The sequence below is a fragment of the Lissotriton vulgaris genome, chromosome 1_1 (genome assembly GCF_964263255.1).
Source record: "Lissotriton vulgaris chromosome 1_1, aLisVul1.2, whole genome shotgun sequence".
Taxonomy (NCBI): Eukaryota; Metazoa; Chordata; class Amphibia; order Caudata; family Salamandridae; genus Lissotriton; species Lissotriton vulgaris.
The window spans coordinates 13,394,580-13,417,973 of NC_141685.1; the positions used below are offsets into that span (position 1 = coordinate 13,394,580).

At 48.7% G+C, this 23,394-nt stretch overlaps 1 protein-coding gene and 1 pseudogene across 1 annotated transcript in view; one reads left to right on the plus strand and one right to left on the minus strand.

Moving 5' to 3' along the window:
• LOC147736959 (NACHT, LRR and PYD domains-containing protein 12-like) overlaps positions 1–23,394 on the minus strand; it is a 769,506-nt gene that overhangs the window by 212,856 nt on the left and 533,256 nt on the right. The gene's annotated exons all lie outside the window — the stretch shown is intronic.
• LOC147736961 (syncytin-2-like) lies at positions 7,080–8,561 on the plus strand (annotated as a pseudogene).

The window sequence follows — 23,394 nt, forward strand, 5'->3', positions numbered from 1 at the left end:
TTGTTAGCGAGATTCAATAACTAGGGAGATTGTACATGCATTTTTATGTATCCCCATGTGTATTGATCTGCCACTGATAACTGAGGAGTTTCTGTAAAAGATACAGCATATTGAGCACCACAATTACCACAGATATATTGTTTTTTTAATGCTGCTACTCTCCTGAGTGCACACTTGGCATTCAGGATCGCCCCCTCCCTCCACGAGCACTGCAGGCTCCACAAGGGAGGACACAGAGAAGTACTCTGCACTTTCTGGATGACTGGGTGTCATTTGGTATAGCATGACATTTTTCCTTTTTTAACTGCATTCCACACAAATGAATAGGATACATGATTATAGGACATACAAAACGACACACGCCATACACGTGCAGGTTTTTATGACAATACCGGGACTAGAGATACCTGTTATTGTGACATCATTGTGGCCTCGCAACCCTTTGCAGAGCAAGGTCCTTGAGGCTTGTTTTGGTAACCATCCTACTGCCCTGCAGTTCCCTGACAGTTCCCCAGAAGGTATTTACAACGGTCCACAAAAGGAAGAAATTAGAGAGGCATTTTATTCCGTCCTTAAAGAAGCATTGGGTGATGAGCTTGTGGTAAACAGCCCCACCCCAGAAAGCAACTGACAGGAGGTCAGTCAGATGTCCGGTACATATATGTACATATAACCAAAGAAAGTACAGATGAGCTACAGTGGACAACAAATAGTTGAGATAGTTCTACACATATTAGACAATAAAATTGTATCAGTGCAGAACGTGAGCGCACAAACTCATAGAAAATTTAACAAAAAGGAAATTTCCTTAATATCTAGAGCGTGGGACTTATTGGGAATCCCACTCACACGGGGTACTGAGATAAGGGCATCTACATTGCATCTAGTGAGACTGTGCCTCCCAGTGCCAACGTGTACATCCCTCACTGATAACACACAACTCACACTTCAGTCAGTAGGTAGTGTAGTAAGTAGCGAAAGCCCTGATACTGCTCACCAGTGTTCACTCACACCGCCTCCTCCAAGCACCAACTGCCCGGAGGGGCAGGGAGATTCACAGGATACCCTCACTCCACTAGGCTGTGAGCATCACGCCCACGAGTTGCATGACCAGCTGCAGCAGCAGCCATCACCAAGTCTTACAGAACTACTACAAAGACACCCTTCCACGACGCATTATCCAGAAATGTGGGCATATTTACAAAGCTGCATGTTAAAAGGAGATTAGTATTGCCACATTCACTGCCACAGATTGCCCAGCCCAAAGACAACTCTAGGAGATGAGCAGACAGCCCACACAAGACCCAAGACTACAGATCACGGTACACATAGTGAACGGCTGTGTTGTTGCCCTTTCTGAAGATACAGCACCATCCCCTGAGTCTGTCTCACACCTGACATGCACAGTCATTTTTACACTAATCTTAGCCCTAGGAATTGATATAACATCCTTGCAGCAGGTAAGGCTGACAATAACACCCTGTGGCGTTACACTCTTACCCCTGCTTACACACAACACAGAAGAATAATGTCAACACCCACAGCACATCCACCAGCCTATGACGCAGATGACGTTGTTCCCGAACAGGGTATCAAAACTGACATTTTTCCCGAACAGGGTATTAAAAATGACATACAGGGTATCAAAACTGACATAGAACACTTATCAAATGTCCAGGCAGCCATAGGCCATGACGATGCCTCAGCCCCAGATATCTCAGATAATTCACAAGATAGTACACCAGAGAGTACATTAGGTCAGCTATCCCTAAGCTCCCAAAGCCCAGTACTGCAGAACGCAGCATCAGTAATGCCAGGTCAAATTGACACGCTATTGACAATAGAAATGAGACGTGTCCAACTCTGTAGCCCCCAGCAGGAAGAAAAGAAAGAGAGCCATGAGGCCTCTGGTGATTCACAGCACAGCTCCCACAAGACACTCCCCAGACTTGACCACCCAGCACCCACATCCCTCACTGAGGATCACGATACCCCAAGAACAAGAACAAGAACAAGACATTATGGCCCATTCCGATTCCCGAGCCACCAGCATTGCAATACACAGAGTCAGTATAATGAGTGGCAGCCCCTTAACACAGGTCGTAATAGAGAGGAAGCACACCTGCTACAGTTCAATGAAGTAAAAAGAGACAGCGAACAGTATCCCTCTGAGGTAGTAACTGAGGGAGACATTAGCAGGACTAGGGCAGAAAGTGACCTATGCCAAAGAACAGGTAAAGAAGAAGGGGACATGTCACACAAACAGTACTCAAGAAGCCCCACAGGAAATACAGCAGCACACCAGCAACTGTCATTATACCTAGCCAGTATAGGGGATAGAATGACTGAGCAGATGGGTGCAAAGAAACAACGAGCACCAAATGAATTAGCTAGTAGTGCGAAGGAGGTAGAGCCACACAGTGGTGGAGTCCCAACTATCATGCCACAGCAAGGGCCATGGATAGACTTACATCAAGAAAACCAAAGTGTAGCCACACCACAGATCAACACAGCAGTTTCTCTCACAGCCCACTTAAGTGTGCCCCAAGCTCCGTCTACAATAATTGATTATAACACTCAGGTGACACGACCGCCTATGCCTATGCCTCAGGCATCACCTCCAGTAGTTACACCACGTAGGCTAGAGAGACCACAGCTAGAGCAAGACAATTTGGATCTGCCAAAATTGTTCGAACAAGCAGAAAAGAGGAGAAGGCAGAGAAGAAGAGAGATAGAAAGTCTTGCAGTGTTAGGTAACTATGGGCGACTGGATGACGTCCAACAGAAATATGATGCATCAGGTACAGCACGTCTGCACACCACCAGATCTGGAGTACTGCACCATATGACCCTTGACAGGCCAAGACCACCATTGATCAATGGTCTTATGCCAAATGAGATAGTAATACTTGGAGAAGGGAATGACCTTTATGTCAATCCATTCTCAGATACATTGGCAGACTGGACAGAAGCTAATGCATCTCAAATGAAGGTTTGGCCCCGAAATTGTTCCTTTGACCCAGATGAAATGGCCACTGCTGAAGAATGTATCTTGCAAGAAGCAGGAGACAGCGATTGGAACTATACCTACATGCGCCAAGGCCTAAGGGTCGGGCAGAAATACGCACGCAGGCATTGTCACACAAGACCTACAGGGGTAACACACCAGCTGCCCCTGCTGTCCAAGGAGGTCAATGACCCCCCTACCTCAGTCACTTGGTCCCTAACGGACAAAGAACATTTGAAGAAAGAACTCCCACCCCTCACAGAGGGTGCAGGAAAGTGGATAGAAGCCTTTGAAAATGACACTTCAGGTGTGTCATTGGCTATTTGGGATATGAGAAGTTTGCTCACATCCCTGATTGGGAAGGATGCAGAGGATATGTTTTCACGCATCAACACAATGCTTTGCACCACTAATTCAGAATTAGATGGTGATCCTTTCAATAAAATAAGATCAGCGCTATGGAACGAACTGCGCCGGAAGTTTCCAGATGTCTCAGACATCGGATCTCTAATGTCACAAACAAGGCAATTAGCTATTGAGAACACAGCTGCTAAATTAGAACAGCAGAAATTAAAGAAAAGAAAGACTCTTGATGCAGTTAGGTTAGCTACACCAGTGAGTCAAGTGACTACTGTCACTAATTTCTCACAAAGTGCCTTAAATGTGCCAGGAGGTAACACACAGGTAACAACACATCAGATACAACAGGTACCTCAGCAATATATGCCTGTGTACAAAATGGTGCCCCAGACACAAGCTCTTGTACCACAGGGAGCTTTAGTTCTGCCCCCCATCAATTCGGTTTCACAGGGCACAATCCAACAGCACCAAGCTGGAGGCAATTCAAGTTAGGATAAGCCCACAGACTACTCTAGTGTGTCCCTTGTTGTCATGTCTCACAAACATTAGAGAGGACCCAGTTGTGAATGTCATGATTAACAACAACACGTATAGTTTTTTGATTGACACAGGTGCCACATTCTCCTGTATCAAGGAGGGGGCACTGCCCATTTCCAACAAGAGCGCAAACACACTAGATTTTTCTGGGGCGAAATTAAGGGTCCCTTTCACAGAGCCAGTACTAATGGAAATAGGAGGTAAATGTATTGAGGAGCGTCTACTTTATACACCACAGTCCCCAGTAAATCTCTTGGGACGTGATCTGATGGCCAGATTAAATATGAGAATATATTTCAATGAAAAAGGCGCAATGACTTTTTCCATCCCCGATGCACCACTGACTAGAATGATGGCTGTCAGACAAACATTCCTCAAGATATACAGTATTTTTAGATCTTTTAGATTTTTAGAATGTCAGTTCTATGTTTGCTTTTCATTCAGAAATAGATAGTTATGTTATGTGGATAGTCAATTATAAATTCACACTGTAAACTTCCCCAAATATTACAAGACTGAGCAACTGAATAGAATGATTTACTCCTACGTCCCAAAATTCAGCAGCAGCTGACACAGGCACAAGCCAGAGATAAAATGATGGAATGGAATGCGCACTAGTTGCATCGCATTTCTTTTCAGATATAGACACGAGATCATGTACTGCTGGGTCTATTGAGCATTTCATCCTTCTAAAGTGGATTCAAGGAATACAATAAAGATCTGCTGTTTATCATCAATATACCATTCTGAGTGAACATGTACATTACAAATAAGCCATCTTTATTTCTATAATACAATACGTATATTTTGCATATTGCAATTAGAGACAACACATGTTTTCAGATATTAAAAAGTGCTGAAAAGCTAATTGAGGGTTTTCTTTTTATTTTCGGGCCGTGTTCATAAGTAGCTTTCCTGGCCGAGTGCATATTCTGGGCGTAGAGCCAAACAGGAAAAAGGCTTCCTGTAGTCGACAGTTAACAATAAGATTGATAAGAAGGGAATATATAAGCGTAGATGGATAAGAAGAGATAAGGAAGAACGGTTTCAGATATGCACCGCTGTGTACAGTTGTTACTTCACACATGCCCAGTGCTAGGAAAGTGCTAGGAAAGTAAAAATGAATGCAGATATAAAGTAGATTTCAATGTTAAGAGGACGTTTGCAGGGAGTTAGCACCCTCAACAGTGCAAGAAGATCCATCATGCCCATACACTATTGGCAATACACAGCACTATAATTTTATTGCACAGCTGCACCTTACAGAGATGTAGAGAAGTGCCCCACCTGAAGAAAAAAGTTGTGGAAGGAGAGGGGAGTACAGCAGGATGCTTCAGATTTTATTTACAGACAGACAATGACAGGAAAGCCTGTCATGCCACAAGCCCTTCTGCAAACAGCACTCAGTCAGCTGCACCTCCCTACACAGGTCCTTCGTGATATCATATCCACAACTCTGCAGACAGAGTGGTGCATCCCCAATGCACATGAACAGATACAACTCTTTGTATCCCTTTTAGGGTCCTTTTTAGAGCTCCACATTAACTATGTAGACATGATTGACAGATGCCAAAAATAAAGACACATCATGCTAGTGGTGTGCCCTTTTTCACGGTGGATTTAAGTTGGACCATGTGTCCATTATGACGCAAAGGCCGCAGCTAAATTCCTACTTCATGAGGTCCTATGTCACTGAGGATTACTGGATGCCATTGCAGTGACCCGCAGTGACAGTGGCAGTAATTTTTTTCAAACATCATTTTTTGACACAACTACGACAAGTTAGGGTGAGTGCCTCAACAGCTTGTTCAAAGCCAAGATCAGTAAGATAGTGCCCGATTGGAAAGGAAAGGCTCTATGGCCTTCCCATTGCTTTGTGTACACTTAGAAACACTCCCAGCTCTGATCATCACATCACATCTCACCGGCTTGTCACTGACAGATCAGTGAATATGGTTGTTCTCTCCACCAGACTTAAAACAAGATACTGGGCCCTCTTCTGATATTGTAAACGATGAATTGTTGTTCATTTATGTGCACTAATGTGTGCTCCAAAGTTCCTTTCCATTCAGATATCGAAGACAAAGAACAAGGATCCTATCTCAGGTGAACTTCCGCCTATCTGCTTTGGGACACACATCTTTTTATAAGGAGCAGTCCGGAAGTGGAGAGACTTCAAATTCAACGAACACTTGCAAATGGACTTTTTGAGGTTCCACCCGTCACCGTCCAAGTTCTGAACATTGACAGCAAAGAAGACATCATGTACAAACTAACTGTCCAAGATAAAGAATGTGGAGATCGTATGATGGCCTACGGACTGAGACGCAGCAACAGAACAACCCTCCATGTCAAGTTTTCAATGAAAAAGATATGTACAAGTGCTATTATTTTCTTTGTTATGTTTGTAGCCTAAGTAACAGCATTTCACTGGTTAGCAGTGCGATCAGAGAGAGAGAGAAGAGCTACTAGAAATATTAAATTTGTCATGACCACAGAGCTTCCCATGCACAAGATGCTTCCTGGTAACAAGCGAACTGGGATAAGCACCAGTAGTAACTATGACACCTCTGTGCCTATCTTGACACCTTCTGTACCCCATGCTGACCCTACAGGAAGGGACTTGGCACTCAATATCATCTTGACCCCCACTGTGCCAGGTACACCAAAACGATCCCGCCAAAATAAAAGAAGTCTTAGATATAGAATGAGTCGCGAGATAGTGCCAGTTAGATATACATCGCGTACCCGACTTATGGCAGACTGGGTCAGTAATCTCCAGGAGACAGTTGTTTACACCTTCGACCAGCACTCTATGCCTGAGTTCCACTCCCAGCGCCCCAGTATGTCAGGGGAGGATTATGGTATACACAATGCATTGTTAGATAACATGTGGTACAGAGACATGAGGGAGGTTGGAAGAAAGGTCACAAATGAGTCCTGCTTTGTATGTTCTCACATTCCACACGCTGTAGGCGCAGATAAATTGATCTTTCCTAAAGAAGTCCCACCACCCACTGCCAAATGTCTTTTACACCTGTTTATTTGCCGCATACATGGTCAGATACAGCTCCACTCAGCCAAAGTGGATGATGCATTTGTAAATACCACAGAGTGGGATGACAAGTATGTAACATTTAGGGTGATAACTAATCCATTGGAAATTGAAAGGAGAATGGATGTTTACCGTGATATGAAAGTACCTGCCGACATAATGCAGGTTTGGGAACATCACTTTAAGAAATTAGGGTACTTCACCTTCCCAACACCCCCATCGAAATGCCACTCACCTGAACATCACCGATGTAACCATACCCATGACACATGCCCTTGTCAGTGGAGACCTATTCTACATCTGAAGGCCAATATTTATTTCAACAACAAGTGGAATGGTCCACATGACTTAATATGTAAGGCAGCCTCCTTAGGTAGCATAACTGTAGGACAAGAGCACAAACATAATTTAAATGAGGATATAGAGAGGGAGTGTGCTGAGATATGGGGTAGGGAAATTAGAAGATATATGTCCAATGAAGGTAAACCATACCAACAGAAAAGACCATACAAGCTAAAGTCTCCTCTCCTTTGCTTCCTAGGTAATGGACCGGTTCCTGTGGGCAGGAATACTAATTGCAATAGCACTAGTTTTAATTTGAACCTGAAGTACAGCACATCCATCCTCATTGGCATCTATTGGATCTGCGGAGAAAATCTGCAGTTGCCTCCCCAATGGCAAGGACTTTGTTCCATCGTGACGATGCATGAATGGCATCTCGTCGTCCCAGCAGCAAACATTTCCCACATCCATGCAGACCCAATGGCAGGTGATGTCACCCTGCCCCACCACCGAGAAAGAGAAGTCAAAATGTACTCCTCAGATGACACATTTCATGAGATTCCGGAAGATTTCAACAATGCTGAACTTTACTTTGGGGGAGTTATCCCCATGGTCCAGATCAAAGCCAATGCTCAATGGCTCCAAGTAACGAGATATGAACTGATGCAGCTTGTTAACAACACCCGTAATTGGTTCAACACCATGGAAGAAGAACTACGACCTTTGAGACTAATGGTTCTGGAACAACGCTATGTTCTAGACCAGTTAATTGCGATGAATAGTGGTGGATGCGCCAGGATGGGAAAGTCGTTCTGCTGTGCCTTGATATAGGCCGATGATGCTGATAACGGAACACTTACAAAGGCCATTGAGGACTTGGACAATTTGGGGAGACAGATGCCTGAGGATGGAAGTGCAAAAGCAGATGTTTTAAGTAATTGGTACAACTTGGACTGGATGCCTTCATGGCTATCTTCAGTACTACAATTTATAATGCCTATATTATGTGTGCTTGTAATTGTGTATTTTGGAACACAGATTATGTTGCATTATGTTAGAAGATTAAGGTCTAAGAAAGTTGAGATGAACTACACAGGTATACGCAGGGGACAAGGGGAAGATGTAGAGATAGCAGTGTTGAACATAGAGCGTACCATCCCTGACGTTCGCTTAGCGCAGGTCCCTTCTGAAAGTCAGTACCAGGCCCCGGTACATAGTGGCCCACTACTTCTCTCAGGGAGAGACTTGGTACGTCCCTACGAGACAATGTGTAAGAGATTAGAGGGACCAGATGAGGATTTAGGAACTACTTCTTCATAACCTCGCCCTGGCCACTTCCCCCATCTCCAGCTAAGTATGCAGTTCGTATGATGTTTGATTGGTTCACATATGAACCAGAGGGGGAGTGACAGAGGGAGAAAATTTCACTGCATAGTTATCCTAGGACACTCTTATCACTAGCTAAGCATGAACCCTGTGTAGGCCCTGCTGCTTAGAAGTTATAGGCCTCAGTTACATTGGCCTGAGCACTGCCATTTTCTTTCAGCTTAAACAGAAGCAGAATGCAGGTCTGACCCAGGCTTCTGCCAGCTCCACTTCTGCGAAGCTCAGCACTCCTGTTCATAACCCCCACCCCACTGTATGCTAGGTTACGATAATTAAAGTTCAAGTTCGTTCTTATTCTTGCAACACACCCCAAGCACCCCACCTAAAAGCTGTGAACGGAGGAAAGGGAAGTTCCAACCACAAGCTACTTCTCGAGCCTGTCCGATAAATGAGGATAAATGTGGCAAATCAGTATCGCAGACTGGCACATAAACGCATGAATAGAACCCTTCGAAGCAATAATAACACATTTCTGATTAATGATAAACTTCCAGCCAAGATGCCAGGAACTCAGTCTAGGCTGGCGTACGTGCCACACAATTACGAGAAGGAGCCACATTTACACTTATGATGGGAAAGTACGAGGCAGGGGCGTGAGAGGCGATAGAAGGATATGTGGTTCGAGGTGACGTGATATGGCGTGACCATAGGCTTTTCACCCCTGAACAATATAAAAGGAAGGTCAACACGTAAATCGTTGAACTACTCCTCGTTTGCACATAGGGTGTCGGACAGGAGTATTTCCCAGGGGTTACTCGAGATAGCCTTGTACCATGTACTTAGGTTCTGCTCCTCTATTGTATATTCTGCTGTAATGAAATGCTTTTTCTTTGTTGCATTTATTGTTATATTTCACCATTTGAAATGTTATGTTTTCTCTGACCTTGTTTTATCTTTACTGCATTTAAAGTCTTTAAACTTGTACTTTCAGGATATCTTACATGCAGTAGTGAGTGTACCCAATAATATGTGCTTAACCTTTTCTATGCAATATGCCTCATGCCTCAAGTGTACTTAAAGTATATTCTCTCTCTCATAGCAGCTGTAAACTGTATTATGTAGCTTCAAACTGGTCCGTGTGACTTTCAAGAGAATGCTGGGTACAGGACCAAGTACTATGTGGTTTTTATGATAACATTGAATATTTCTAGAAGCTGTGTCTTCTAATAAAACTTGTACAACTTTCAGAAACAGTCTCCAAGGCTCATATATCCGTTTTTTCCTGTTTTTAGAGCAAGCGTTCCAGGACTACCCCGGTGCAACTTAAGGTGTCCCATTTCCCTTAGTTCTCTCTCACGGCCTACCCAGCGTGGCTTCAGAGCTGCTGCACCTCGTCCCCTGGCCTCTCCTGCCCACAATTAATTTTCCCTCCGACAGTCTCACAAAGGGCAGCCCACCCAGGTACAGTAGAGATGCTTGGTGTTATAGTACTGGGTCTCAGAGGGCAGCCCACCCAGGTGCAGTACCGATGCTTGGTGTTATAGTACTGGGTCTCAGAGGGCAGCCCACCCAGGTATAGTATGGATGCTGGGTGTTATAGTACTGGGTCTCGTAGAGGGCAGCCCACCCAGGTACAGTACTGATGCTTGGTGTTATAGTACTGGGTCTCAGAGGGCAGTCCACCAAGGTATAGTATGGATGCTTGGTGTTATAGTACTGGGTCTCATAGAGGGCAGCCCACCCAGGTACAGTACAGATGCTTGGTAATATGGTACTGGGTCTCATAGGGCAGCCCACCCAGGTATAGTATGGATGCTTGGTGTTATAGTACTGGGTCTCATAGAGGGCAGCCCACCCAGGTACAGTACTGATGCTTGGTGTTATAGTACTGGGTCTCAGAGGGCAGTCCACCAAGGTATAGTATGGATGCTTGGTGTTATAGTACTGGGTCTCATAGAGGGCAGCCCACCCAGGTAAAATACGGATGCTTGGTGTTATAGTACTGGGTCTCAGAGGGCACCCACCCAGGTAAAGTATGGATGCTTGGTGTTATAGTACTGGGTCTCATAGAGGGCAGCCCACCCAGGTACAGTACGGATGCTTGGTGTTATAGCACTGGGTCTCAGAGGGCAGCCCACCCAGGTACAGTACGGATGCTCGGTGTTATAGTACGGGGTCTCAAAGAGGGCAGCCCACCCAGGTACAGTACAGATGCTTGGTGTTATGGTACTTGGTCTTACAAAGGGCAGCCCACCCAGGTACAGTACAGATGCTTGGTGTTATAGTACTGGGTCACAGAGGGCAGCCCACCCAGGTACAGTACGGATGCTTGGTGTTATAGTATGGGGTCAGAGAGGGCAGCCCACCCAGGTACAGTACGGATGCTTGGTGTTATAGTACTGGGTCTCACAAAGGGCAGCCCATCCAGGTACACTACAGATGTTTGGTGTTATAGTACTGGGTCACAGAGGGCAGACCACCCAGGTACAGTACGGATGCTTGGTGTTATAGTACTGGGTCTCACAGGGCACCCACCAAGGTACAGCACGGATGTTTGGTGTGTTAGCACTGGGTCTCTGAGGGCAGCCCACCCAGGAACAGTACGGATGCTTGGTGTTATAGTATTGGGTCTCACAAAGGGCAGCCCACTCAGGTACAGTACCGATGCTTGGTGTTATAGTACTGGGTCACAGAGGGCTGCCCACCCAGGTACAGTACGGATGCTTGGTGTTATAGTACTGGGTCTCAGAGGGCAGCCCACCCAGGTACAGTACGGATGCTTGGTGTTATAGTATTGGGTCTCACAAAGGGCAGCCCACCAAGGTACAGTACAGATGCTTGGTGTTATACTACTGGGTCTCAGAGGGCAGCCCACCCAGGTACAGTACAGATGCTTGGTGTTATAGTACTGGGTCTCAGAGGGCAGCCCACCCAGGTATAGTATGGAAGCTTGGTGTTATTGTACTGGGTCTCATAGAGGGCAGCCCACCCAGGTACAGTACTGATGCTTGGTGTTATAGTACTGGGTCTCAGAGGGCAGTCCACCAAGGTATAGTATGGATGCTTGGTGTTATAGTACTGGGTCTCTTAGAGGGCAGCCCACCCAGGTACAGTACAGATGCTTGGTGTTATAGTACTGGGTCTCACATGGCAGCCCACCCAGGTATAGTATGGATGCTTGGTGTTATAGTACTGGGTCTCATAGAGGGCAGTCCACCCAGGTAAAGTACGGATGCTTGGTGTTATAGTAAAGGGTCTCAGAGGGCACCCACCCAGGTACAGTACAGATGCTTGGTGTTATAGTACTGGGTCTCATAGGGCAGCACACCCAGGTATAGTATGGATGCTTGGTGTTATAGTACTGGGTCTCATAGAGGGCAGCCCACCCAGGTACAGTACTGATGCTTGGTGTTATAATACTGGGTCTCAGAGGGCAGCCCACCCAGGTACAGTACTGATGCTTGGTGTTATAGTACAGGGTCTCATAGAGGGCAGCCCACCCAGGTAAAGTACAGATGCTTGGTGTTATAGTACTGGGTCTCAGAGGGCACCCACCCAGGTACAGTATGGATGCTTGGTGTTATAGTACTGGGTCTCAGAGTGCACCCACCCAGGTACAGTATGGATGCTTGGTGTTATAGTACTGGGTCTCATAGAGGGCAGCCCACCCAGGTACAGTACGGATGCTTGGTGATATAGTACTGGGTCTCAAAGAGGGCAGCCCACCCAGGTACAGTACGGATGCTTGGTGTTATAGTACTGGGTCTCACAAAGGGCAGCCCACCCAGGTACAGTACAGATGCTTGGTGTTATAGTACTGGGTCACAGAGGGCAGCCCACCCAGGTACAGTACTGATGCTTGGTGTTATAGTACTGGGTCTCACAGGGCACCCTCCAAGGTACAGCACGAATGCTTGGTGTTATAGTACTGGGTCTCTGAGAGCAGCCCACCCAGGTACAGTACAGATGCTTGGTGTTATAGTACTGGGTCACAGAGGGCAGCCCACCCAGGTACAGTACTGATGCTTGGTGTTATAGTACTGGGTCTCACAGGGCACCCACCAAGGTACAGCACGAATGCTTGGTGTTATAGTACTGGGTCTCTGAGGGCAGCCCACCCAGGTACAGTACGAATGCTTGGTGTTATAGTATTGGGTCTCACAAAGTGCAGCCCACCCAGGTACAGTACAGATGCTTGGTGTTATAGTACTGGGTCACAGAGGGCAGCCCACCCAGGTACAGTACGGATGCTTGGTGTTATAGTACTGGGTCTCAGAGGGCAGCCCACCCAGGTACAGTACGGATGCTTGGTGTTATAGTATTGGGTCTCACAAAGGGCAGCCCACCAAGGTACAGTACAGATGCTTGGTGTTATACTACTTGGTCTCAGAGGGCAGCCCACCCAGGTACAGTACAGATGCTTGGTGTTATAGTACTGGGTCTCAGAGGGCAGCCCACCCAGGTATAGTATGGATGCTTGGTGTTATAGTACTGGGTCTCATAGAGGGCAGCCCACCCAGGTACAGTACTGATGCTTGGTGTTATAGTACTGGGTCTCAGAGGGCAGTCCACCAAGGTATAGTATGGATGCTTGGTGTTATAGTACTGGGTCTCTTAGAGGGAAGCCCACCCAGGTACAGTACAGATGCTTGGTGTTATAGTACTGGGTCTCACATGGCAGCCCACCCAGGTATAGTATGGATGCTTGGTGTTATAGTACTGGGTCTCATAGAGGGTAGCCCACCCAGGTACAGTACGGATGCTTGGTGCTTATAGTACTGGGTCTCAGAGGGCAGCCCACCCAGGTACAGTACGGATGCTTGGTGTTATAGTATTGGCTCTCACAAAGGGCAGCCCACCCAGGTACAGTACAGATGCTTGGTGTTATAGTACTGGGTCACAGAGGGCAGCCCACCCAGGTACAGTACGGATGCTTGGTGTTATAGTACTGGGTCTCACAGGGCACCCACCAAGGTACAGCACGGATGCCTGGTGTTATAGCACTGGGTCTCTGAGGGCAGCCCACCCAGGTACAGTACGGATGCTTGGTGTTATAGTATTGGATCTCACAAAGGGCAGCCCACCCAGGTACAGTACAGATGCTTGGTGTTATAGTACTGGGTCACAGAGGGCAGCCCACCCAGGTACAGTACGGATGCTTGGTGCTTATAGTACTGGGTCTCAGAGGGCAGCCCACCCAGGTACAGTACGGATGCTTGGTGTTATAGTATTGGGTCTCACAAAGGGCAGCCCACCAAGGTACAGTACAGATGCTTGGTGTTATACTACTGGGTCTCAGAGGGCAGCCCACCCAGGTACAGTACAGATGCTTGGTGTTATAGTACTGGGTCTCAGAGGGCAGCCCACCCAGGTGTAGTATGGATGCTTGGTGTTATAGTACTGGGTCTCATAGAGGGCAGCCCACCCAGGTACAGTACTGATGCTTGGTGTTATAGTTTTGGGTCTCAGAGGGCAGTCCACCAAGGTATAGTATGGATGCTTGGTGTTTTAGTACTGGGTCTCTTAGAGGGCAGCCCACCCAGTACAGTACAGATGCTTGGTGTTATAGTACTGGGTCTCACATGGCAGCCCACCCAGGTATATTATGGATGCTTGGTGTTATAGTACTGGGTCTCATAGAGAGCAGCCCACCCAGGTACAGTACAGATGCTTGGTGTTATAGTACTGGGTCTTAGCGGGCAGCCCACCCAGGTACAGTATGGATGCTCGGTGTTATAGTACGGGGTCTCAAAGAGGGCAGCCCACCCAGGTACAATACGGATGCTCGGTGTTATAGTACTGGGTCTCACAGGGCAGCCCACCCAGGTACAGTATGGATGCTTGGTGTTATAGTACTGGGTCTCAAAAGGCACCCACCCAGGTACAATACGGATGCTTGGTGTTATAGTACTGGGTCTCAGAGGGCAGCACACCCAGGTACAGTACGGATGCTTGGTGTTATAGTACTGGGTCACAGAGGGCGGCCCTCCCAGGTACAGTATGGATGCTTGTTGTTATAGTACTGGGTCTCACAGAGGGCAGCCCACCGAGGTACAGTACAGATATTTGGTGGAGTTATAGTACTGGGTCTCACAGAGAGCAGCCCACCCAGGTGCAGTACGGATGCTTGGTGTTATAGTACTGGGTCTCAGAAGGCACCCACCCAGGTACAGTACGGATGCTTGGTGTTATAGTACTGGGTCTCAGAGGGCAGCCCACCCAGGTACAGAACGGATGCTTGGTGTTATAGTAGTGGGTCTCACAGCGCAGCACACCCAGGAGCAGTACTAATGCTTGGTGTTATAGTACTGGGTCTCAGAGGGCAGCCCACCCAGGTGCAGTACTAATGCTTGGTGTTATAGTACTGGGTCTCATGTAGGGTAGCCCACCCTGGTACAGTATGGATGCTTGCTGTTATAATACTGAGTCTCAGAGTGCAGCCCACCCAGGTACAGTACGAATGCTTGGTGTTATAGTACTGAGTCTCAGAGTGCAGCCCACCCTGGTACAGGACGGATGCTTGGTGTTATAGTACTGGGTCTCTTAGGGCAGCCCACCCTGGTACAGTATTGATGCTTGGTGTTATAGTACTGAGTCACAGAGTGCTGCCCACCCTGGTACAGTACGGATGCTTGGTGTTATAGTACTGGATCTCAAAGGGCACCGACCCAGGTACAGTACGGATGCTTGGTGTTATAGTAATGGGTCTCAGAGGGCAGCCCACCCAGGCACAGTACAGATGCTTGGTGTTATAGTACTGAGTCACAGAGTGCAGCCCACCCAGGTACAGAACAGATGCTTGGTAATATAGTACTGGGTCTCACAGAGGGCAGCCCACCGAGGTACAGTACAGATGCTTGGTGTTATAGTACTGGGTCTCATAAAGGGCAGCCCACCCAGGTACAGTACGGATGCTTGGTGTTATAGTACTGGGTCTCAGAGGGCAGCCCACCCAGGCACATTACAGATGCTTGGTGTTATAGTACTGGATCTCACAGGGCACCGACCCAGGTACAGTACGGATGCTTGGTGTTATAGTAATGGGTCTCAGAGGGCAGCCCACCCAGGCACAGTACAGATGCTTGGTGTTATAGTACTGAGTCACAGAGTGCAGCCCACCCAGGTACAGAACAGATGCTTGGTAATATAGTACTGGGTCTCACAGAGGGCAGCCCACCGAGGTACAGTACAGATGCCTGGTGTTATAGTACTGGGTCTCATAAAGGGCAGCCCACCCAGGTACAGTACGGATGCTTGGTGTTATAGTACTGAGTCACAGAGTGCAGCCCACCCTGGTACAGTACGGATGCTTGTTGTTATAGTACTGGGTCTCAGAGGGCAGCCCACCCAGGCACAGTACAGATGCTTGGTGTTATAGTACTGGGTCTCATAAAGGGCAGCCCACCCAGGTACAGTATGGATGCTTGGTGTTATAGTACTGAGTCACAGAGTGCAGCCCACCCTGGTACAGTATGGATGCTTGTTGTTATAGTACTGGGTCTCAGAGGGCAGCCCACCCAGGTACAGTACAGATGCTTGGTGTTATAGTACTGAGTCATAGAGTGCAGCCCACCCTGGTACAGTACGGATGCTTGGTGTTATAGTACTGGGTCTTAGAGGGCAGCCCACCCAGGTACAGTATGGATGCTCGGTGTTATAGTACGGGGTCTCAAAGAGGGCAGCCCACCCAGGTACAATACGGATGCTCGGTGTTATAGTACTGGGTATCACAGGGCAGCCCACCCAGGTACAGTATGGATGCTTGGTGTTATAGTACTGGGTCTCAAAAGGCACCCACCCAGGTACAATACGGATGCTTGGTGTTATAGTACTGGGTCTCAGAGGGCAGCACACCCAGGTACAGTACGGATGCTTGGTGTTATAGTACTGGGTCACAGAGGGCGGCCCTCCCAGGTACAGTATGGATGCTTGTTGTTATAGTACTGGGTCTCACAGAGGGCAGCCCACCGAGGTACAGTACAGATATTTGGTGGAGTTATAGTACTGGGTCTCACAGAGAGCAGCCCACCCAGGTGCAGTACGGATGCTTGGTGTTATAGTACTGGGTCTCAGAAGGCACCCACCCAGGTACAGTACGGATGCTTGGTGTTATAGTACTGGGTCTCAGAGGGCAGCCCACCCAGGTACAGTACGGATGCTTGGTGTTATAGTAGTGGGTCTCATAGCGCAGCACACCCAGGAGCAGTACTAATGCTTGGTGTTATAGTACTGGGTCTCAGAGGGCAGCCCACCCAGGTGCAGTACTAATGCTTGGTGTTATAGTACTGGGTCTCATGTAGGGTAGCCCACCCTGGTACAGTATGGATGCTTGCTGTTATAGTACTGAGTCTCAGAGTGCAGCCCACCCAGGTACAGTACGAATGCTTGGTGTTATAGTACTGAGTCTCAGAGTGCAGCCCACCCAGGTACAGTACGAATGCTTGGTGTTATAGTACTGAGTCTCAGAGTGCAGCCCACCCTGGTACAGGACGGATGCTTGGTGTTATAGTACTGGGTCTCTTAGGGCAGCCCACCCTGGTACAGTATTGATGCTTGGTGTTATAGTACTGAGTCACAGAGTGCTGCCCACCCTGGTACAGTACGGATGCTTGGTGTTATAGTACTGGATCTCACAGGGCACCGACCCAGGTACAGTACGGATGCTTGGTGTTATAGTAATGGGTCTCAGAGGGCAGCCCACCCAGGCACAGTACAGATTCTTGGTGTTATAGTACTGAGTCACAGAGTGCAGCCCACCCAGGTACAGAACAGATGCTTGGTAATATAGTACTGGGTCTCACAGAGGGCAGCCCACCGAGGTACAGTACAGATGCTTGGTGTTATAGTACTGGGTCTCATAAAGGGCAGCTCACCCAGGTACAGTACGGATGCTTGGTGTTATAGTACTGGGTCTCAGAGGGCAGCCCACCCAGGCACAGTACAGATGCTTGGTGTTATAGTACTGGATCTCACAGGGCACCGACCCAGGTACAGTACGGATGCTTGGTGTTATAGTAATGGGTCTCAGAGGGCAGCCCACCCAGGCACAGTACAGATGCCTGGTGTTATAGTACTGGGTCTTATAAAGGGCAGCCCACCCAGGTACAGTACGGATGCTTGGTGTTATAGTACTGAGTCACAGAGTGCAGCCCACCCTGGTACAGTACGGATGCTTGTTGTTATAGTACTGGGTCTCAGAGGGCAGCCCACGCAGGCACAGTACAGATGCTTGGTGTTATAGTACTGGGTCTCATAAAGGGCAGCCCACCCAGGTACAGTATGGATGCTTGGTGTTATAGTACTGAGTCACAGAGTGCAGCCCACCCTGGTACAGTATGGATGCTTGTTGTTATAGTACTGGGTCTCAGAGGGCAGCCCACCCAGGTACAGTACAGATGCTTGGTGTTATAGTACTGAGTCATAGAGTGCAGCCCACCCTGGTACAGTACGGATGCTTGGTGTTATAGTACTGGGTCTTAGAGGGCAGCCCACCCAGGTACAGTATGGATGCTCGGTTTTATAGTACGGGGTCTCAAAGAGGGCAGCCCACCCAGGTACAATACGGATGCTCGGTGTTATAGTACTGGGTCTCACAGGGCAGCCCACCCAGGTACAGTATGGATGCTTGGTGTTATAGTACTGGGTCTCAAAAGGCACCCACCCAGGTACAATACGGATGCTTGGTGTTATAGTACTGGGTCTCAGAGGGCAGCACACCCAGGTACAGTACGGATGTTTGGTGTTATAGTACTGGGTCACAGAGGGCGGCCCTCCCAGGTACAGTATGGATGCTTGTTGTTATAGTACTGGGTCTCACAGAGGGCAGCCCACCGAGGTACAGTACAGATATTTGGTGGAGTTATAGTACTGGGTCTCACAGAGAGCAGCCCACCCAGGTGCAGTACGGATGCTTGGTGTTATAGTACTGGGTCTCAGAAGGCACCCACCCAGGTACAGTACAGATGCTTGGTGTTATAGTACTGGGTCTCAGAGGGCAGCCCACCCAGGTACAGTACGGATGCTTGGTGTTATAGTAGTGGGTCTCATAGCGCAGCACACCCAGGAGCAGTACTAATGCTTGGTGTTATAGTACTGGGTCTCAGAGGGCAGCCCACCCAGGTGCAGTACTAATGCTTGGTGTTATAGTACTGGGTCTCATGTAGGGTAGCCCACCCTGGTACAGTATGGATGCTTGCTGTTATAGTACTGAGTCTCAGAGTGCAGCCCACCCAGGTACAGTACGAATGCTTGGTGTTATAGTACTGAGTCTCAGAGTGCAGCCCACCCTGGTACAGGACGGATGCTTGGTGTTATAGTACTGGGTCTCTTAGGGCAGCCCACCCTGGTACAGTATTGATGCTTGGTGTTATAGTACTGAGTCACAGAGTGCTGCCCACCCTGGTACAGCACGGATGCTTGGTGTTATAGTACTGGATCTCACAGGGCACCGACCCAGGTACAGTACGGATGCTTGGTGTTATAGTAATGGGTCTCAGAGGGCAGCCCACCCAGGCACAGTACAGATGCTTGGTGTTATAGTACTGAGTCACAGAGTGCAGCCCACCCAGGTACAGAACAGATGCTTGGTAATATAGTACTGGGTCTCACAGAGGGCAGCCCACCGAGGTACAGTACAGATGCTTGGTGTTATAGTACTGGGTCTCATAAAGGGCAGCCCACCCAGGTACAGTACGGATGCTTGGTGTTATAGTACTGGGTCTCAGAGGGCAGCCCACCCAGGCACAGTACAGATGCTTGGTGTTATAGTACTGGATCTCACAGGGCACCGACCCAGGTACAGTACGGATGCTTGGTGTTATAGTAATGGGTCTCAGAGGGCAGCCCACCCAGGCACAGTACAGATGCTTGGTGTTATAGTACTGAGTCACAGAGTGCAGCCCACCCAGGTACAGAACAGATGCTTGGTAATATAGTACTGGGTCTCACAGAGGGCAGCCCACCGAGGTACAGTACAGATGCCTGGTGTTATAGTACTGGGTCTCATAAAGGGCAGCCCACCCAGGTACAGTACGGATGCTTGGTGTTATAGTACTGAGTCACAGAGTGCAGCCCACCCTGGTACAGTACGGATGCTTGTTGTTATAGTACTGGGTCTCAGAGGGCAGCCCACCCAGGCACAGTACAGATGCTTGGTGTTATAGTACTGGGTCTCATAAAGGGCAGCCCACCCAGGTACAGTATGGATGCTTGGTGTTATAGTACTGAGTCACAGAGTGCAGCCCACCCTGGTACAGTATGGATGCTTGTTGTTATAGTACTGGGTCTCAGAGGGCAGCCCACCCAGGTACAGTACAGATGCTTGGTGTTATAGTACTGAGTCATAGAGTGCAGCCCACCCTGGTACAGTACGGATGCTTGGTGTTATAGTACTGGGTCTCAGAGGGCAGCCCACCCAGGTATAGTATGGATGCTTGGTGTTATAGTACTTGGGCTCATAGAGGGCAGCCCACCCAGGTACAGTACTGATGCTTGGTGTTATAGTACTGGGTCTCAGAGGGCAGTCCACCAAGGTTTGGTATGGATGCTTGGTGTTTTAGTACTGGGTCTCATAGAGGGCAGCCCACCCAGGTACAGTACAGATGCTTGGTGTTATAGTACTGGGTCTCACAGGGCAGCCCACCAAGGTATAGTACGGATGCTTGGTGTTATAGTACTGGGTCTCAGAGGGCACCCATCCAGGTACAGTATGGATGCTTGGTGTTATAGTACTTGGTCTCATAGAGGGCAGCCCACCCAGGTACAGTACTGATGCTTGGTGTTATAGTACTGGGTCTCAGAGGGCAGCCCACCCAGGTACAGTACGGATGCTCGGTGTTATAGTACGGGGTCTCAAAGAGGGCAGCCCACCCAGGTACAGTACGGATGCTCGGTGCTATAGTACTGGGTCTCACAGGGCAGCCCACCCAGGTACAGTATGGATGCTTGGTGTTATAGTACTGGGTCTCAGAAGGCACCCACCCAGGTACAATACAGATGCTTGGTGTTATAGTACTGGGTCTCAGAGGGCAGCACACCCAGGTACAGTACGGATGCTTGGTGTTATAGTACTGGGTCACAGAGGGTGGCCCTCCCAGGTACAGTACAGATGCTTGGTGATATAGTACTGGGTCTCACAGGGCAGCCCACCCAGGTATAGTATGGATGCTTGGTGTTATAGTACTGGGTCTCATAGAGGGCAGCCCACCCAGGTAAAGTACGGATGCTTGGTGTTATAGTACTGGGTCTCAGAGGGCACCCATCCAGGTACAGTATGGATGCTTGGTGTTATAGTACTGGGTCTCATAGAGGGCAGCCCACCCAGGTAAAATACGGATGCTTGGTGTTATAGTACTGGGTTTTAGAGGGCAGCACACCCAGGTACAGTACGGATGCTTGGTGTTATAGTACTGGGTAACAGAGGGCAGCCCACCCAGGTACAGTACGGATGCTCGATGTTATAGTACGGGGTCTCAAAGAGGGCAGCCCACCCAGGTACAGTACGGATGCTCGGTGTTATAGTACTGGGTCCCATAGGGCAGCCCATCCAGGTACAGTATGGATGCTTGGTGTTATAGTACTGGGTCTCAGAAGGCACCCAACCAGGTACAATACAGATGCTTTGTGTTATAGTACTGGGTCTCAGAGGGCAGCACACCCAGGTACAGTACGGATGCTTGGTGTTATAGTACTGGGTAACAGAGGGCGGCCCTTCCAGGTACAGTATTAGATCCTTGTTGTTATAGTACTGGGTCTGACAGAGGGCAGCCCACCGAGGTACAGTACAGATATTTGGTGTTATAGTACTGGGTCTCACAGAGAGCAGCCCACCCAGGTGCAGTACGGATGCTTGGTGTTATAGTACTGGGTCTAACAAATGGCAGCCCACCCAGGTACAGTACAGATGCTTGGTGTTATAGTACTAGGTCTCAGAAGGCACCCACCCAGGTACAGTACGGATGCTTGGTGTTATAGTACTGGGTCTCAGAGGGCAGCCTACCCAGGTACAGTACGGATGCTTGGTGTTATAGTACTGGGTCTCAGAAGGCACCCACCCAGGTACAGTACGGATGCTTGGTGTTATCGTACTGGGTCTCAGAGTGCAGCCCACCCTGGTACAGGACGGATGCTTGGTGTTATAGTACTGGGTCTCTTAGGGCAGCCCACCCTGGTACAGTACGGATGCTTGGTGATACAGTACTGAGTCACAGAGTGCAGCGCACCCTGGTACAGTACAGATGCTTGGTGTTATAGTACTGAGTCTCAGAGGGCAGCCCACCCAGGTACAGTAGGGATACCTGGTGTTATAGTAGTGGGTCTCACAGGGCAGCCCACCCTGGTACAGTACGGATGCTTGTTGTTATAGTACTGGGTCACAGAGTGCAGCCCACCCTGGTACAGTACGGATGCTTGGTGTTATAGTACTGGGTCTCAGAGGGCAGCCCACCCTGGTACAGGATGGATGCTTGGTGTTATAGTACTGGGTCTCTTAGGGCAGCCCACCCTGGTAAAGTATGGATGCTTGGTGTTATAGTACTGAGTCACAGAGTGCAGCCCACCCTGGTACAATACGGATGCTTGTTGTTATAGTACTGGATCTCACAGGGCACCAACCCAGGTACAGTACGGATGCTTGGTGTTATAGTACTGGGTCTCAGAGGGCAGCCCACCCAGGCACAGTACATATGCTTGGTGTTATAGTACTGAGTCACAGAGTGCAGCCCACCCAGGTACAGAATGGATGCTTGGTGTCATAGTACTGGGTCTCATAAAGGGCAGCCCACCCAGGTACAGTACGGATGCTTGGTGTTATAGAACTGAGTCACAGAGTGCAGCCCACCCTGGTACTGTACGGATGCTTGTTGTTATAGTACTGGGTCTCAGAGGGCAGCCCACCCAGGCACAGTACAGATGCTTGGTGTTATAGTTCTGGGTCTCATAAAGGGCAGCCCACCCAGGTACAGTACGGATGCTTGGTGTTATAGTACTGAGTCACAGAGTGCAGCTCACCCTGGTACAGTACGGATGCTTGTTGTTATAGTACTGGGTCTCAGAGGGCAGCCCACCCAGGTACAGACGGATGCTTGGTGTTATAGTACTGGGCCTCAGAGGGCTGCCCACCCAGGTACAGCATAGATGCTTGGTGTTATTATTATTATTATTATTATGTTTCTTATATAGCGCCTGAATCGACCCCCGAAGGGGTATCTCCGCGCTTGCCTTGGGAACCCGTCCTGGCTTTTCCCTGTGAGATAGCCCCTACAGGGCATCCCCAAGGTGAAAGCCAGGCATCCCGCCGCGGGGGGGCCGTTGTGGAGATTAAGCAAGCTTAATGCCCAGAGTTGCAGAGTGTGAACCCATGATTAGGTCAGGCACCGAAGCGAGAATTATCGAGTCCATGGACATTTGAGCTCAAGACCCTGCCGCATCGGGAATTGAACCCTGGTCCCGGGTCTGACCTCTGCTTCAGGGTCTGCCTGCTCTAACCAGTGAGCCACACTTCTCCACTGTACTACTCCACTATAGTACTGGGTCCCAGAGGGCAGCCCACCCAGGTACAGTACGGATGCTTGGTGTTATTATACTGGGTCACAGAGTGCACCCCACCCTGGTACAGTATGGATGCTTGGTGGTATGGTACTGGGTATCACAGGGCAGACCACCCTGGTACAGTATGGATGCTTGTTGTTATAGTACTGGGTAACACAGGGCAAACCGCCTTGGTACAGTACCCTGTAGTGGCATCAAGGGTCACTGTTCTTACCTCATTGTGCAGTTTCACTTCCACTCTAGATCTCAGCTCCTTAGAAGAGACGTCCATGTAAAGGTC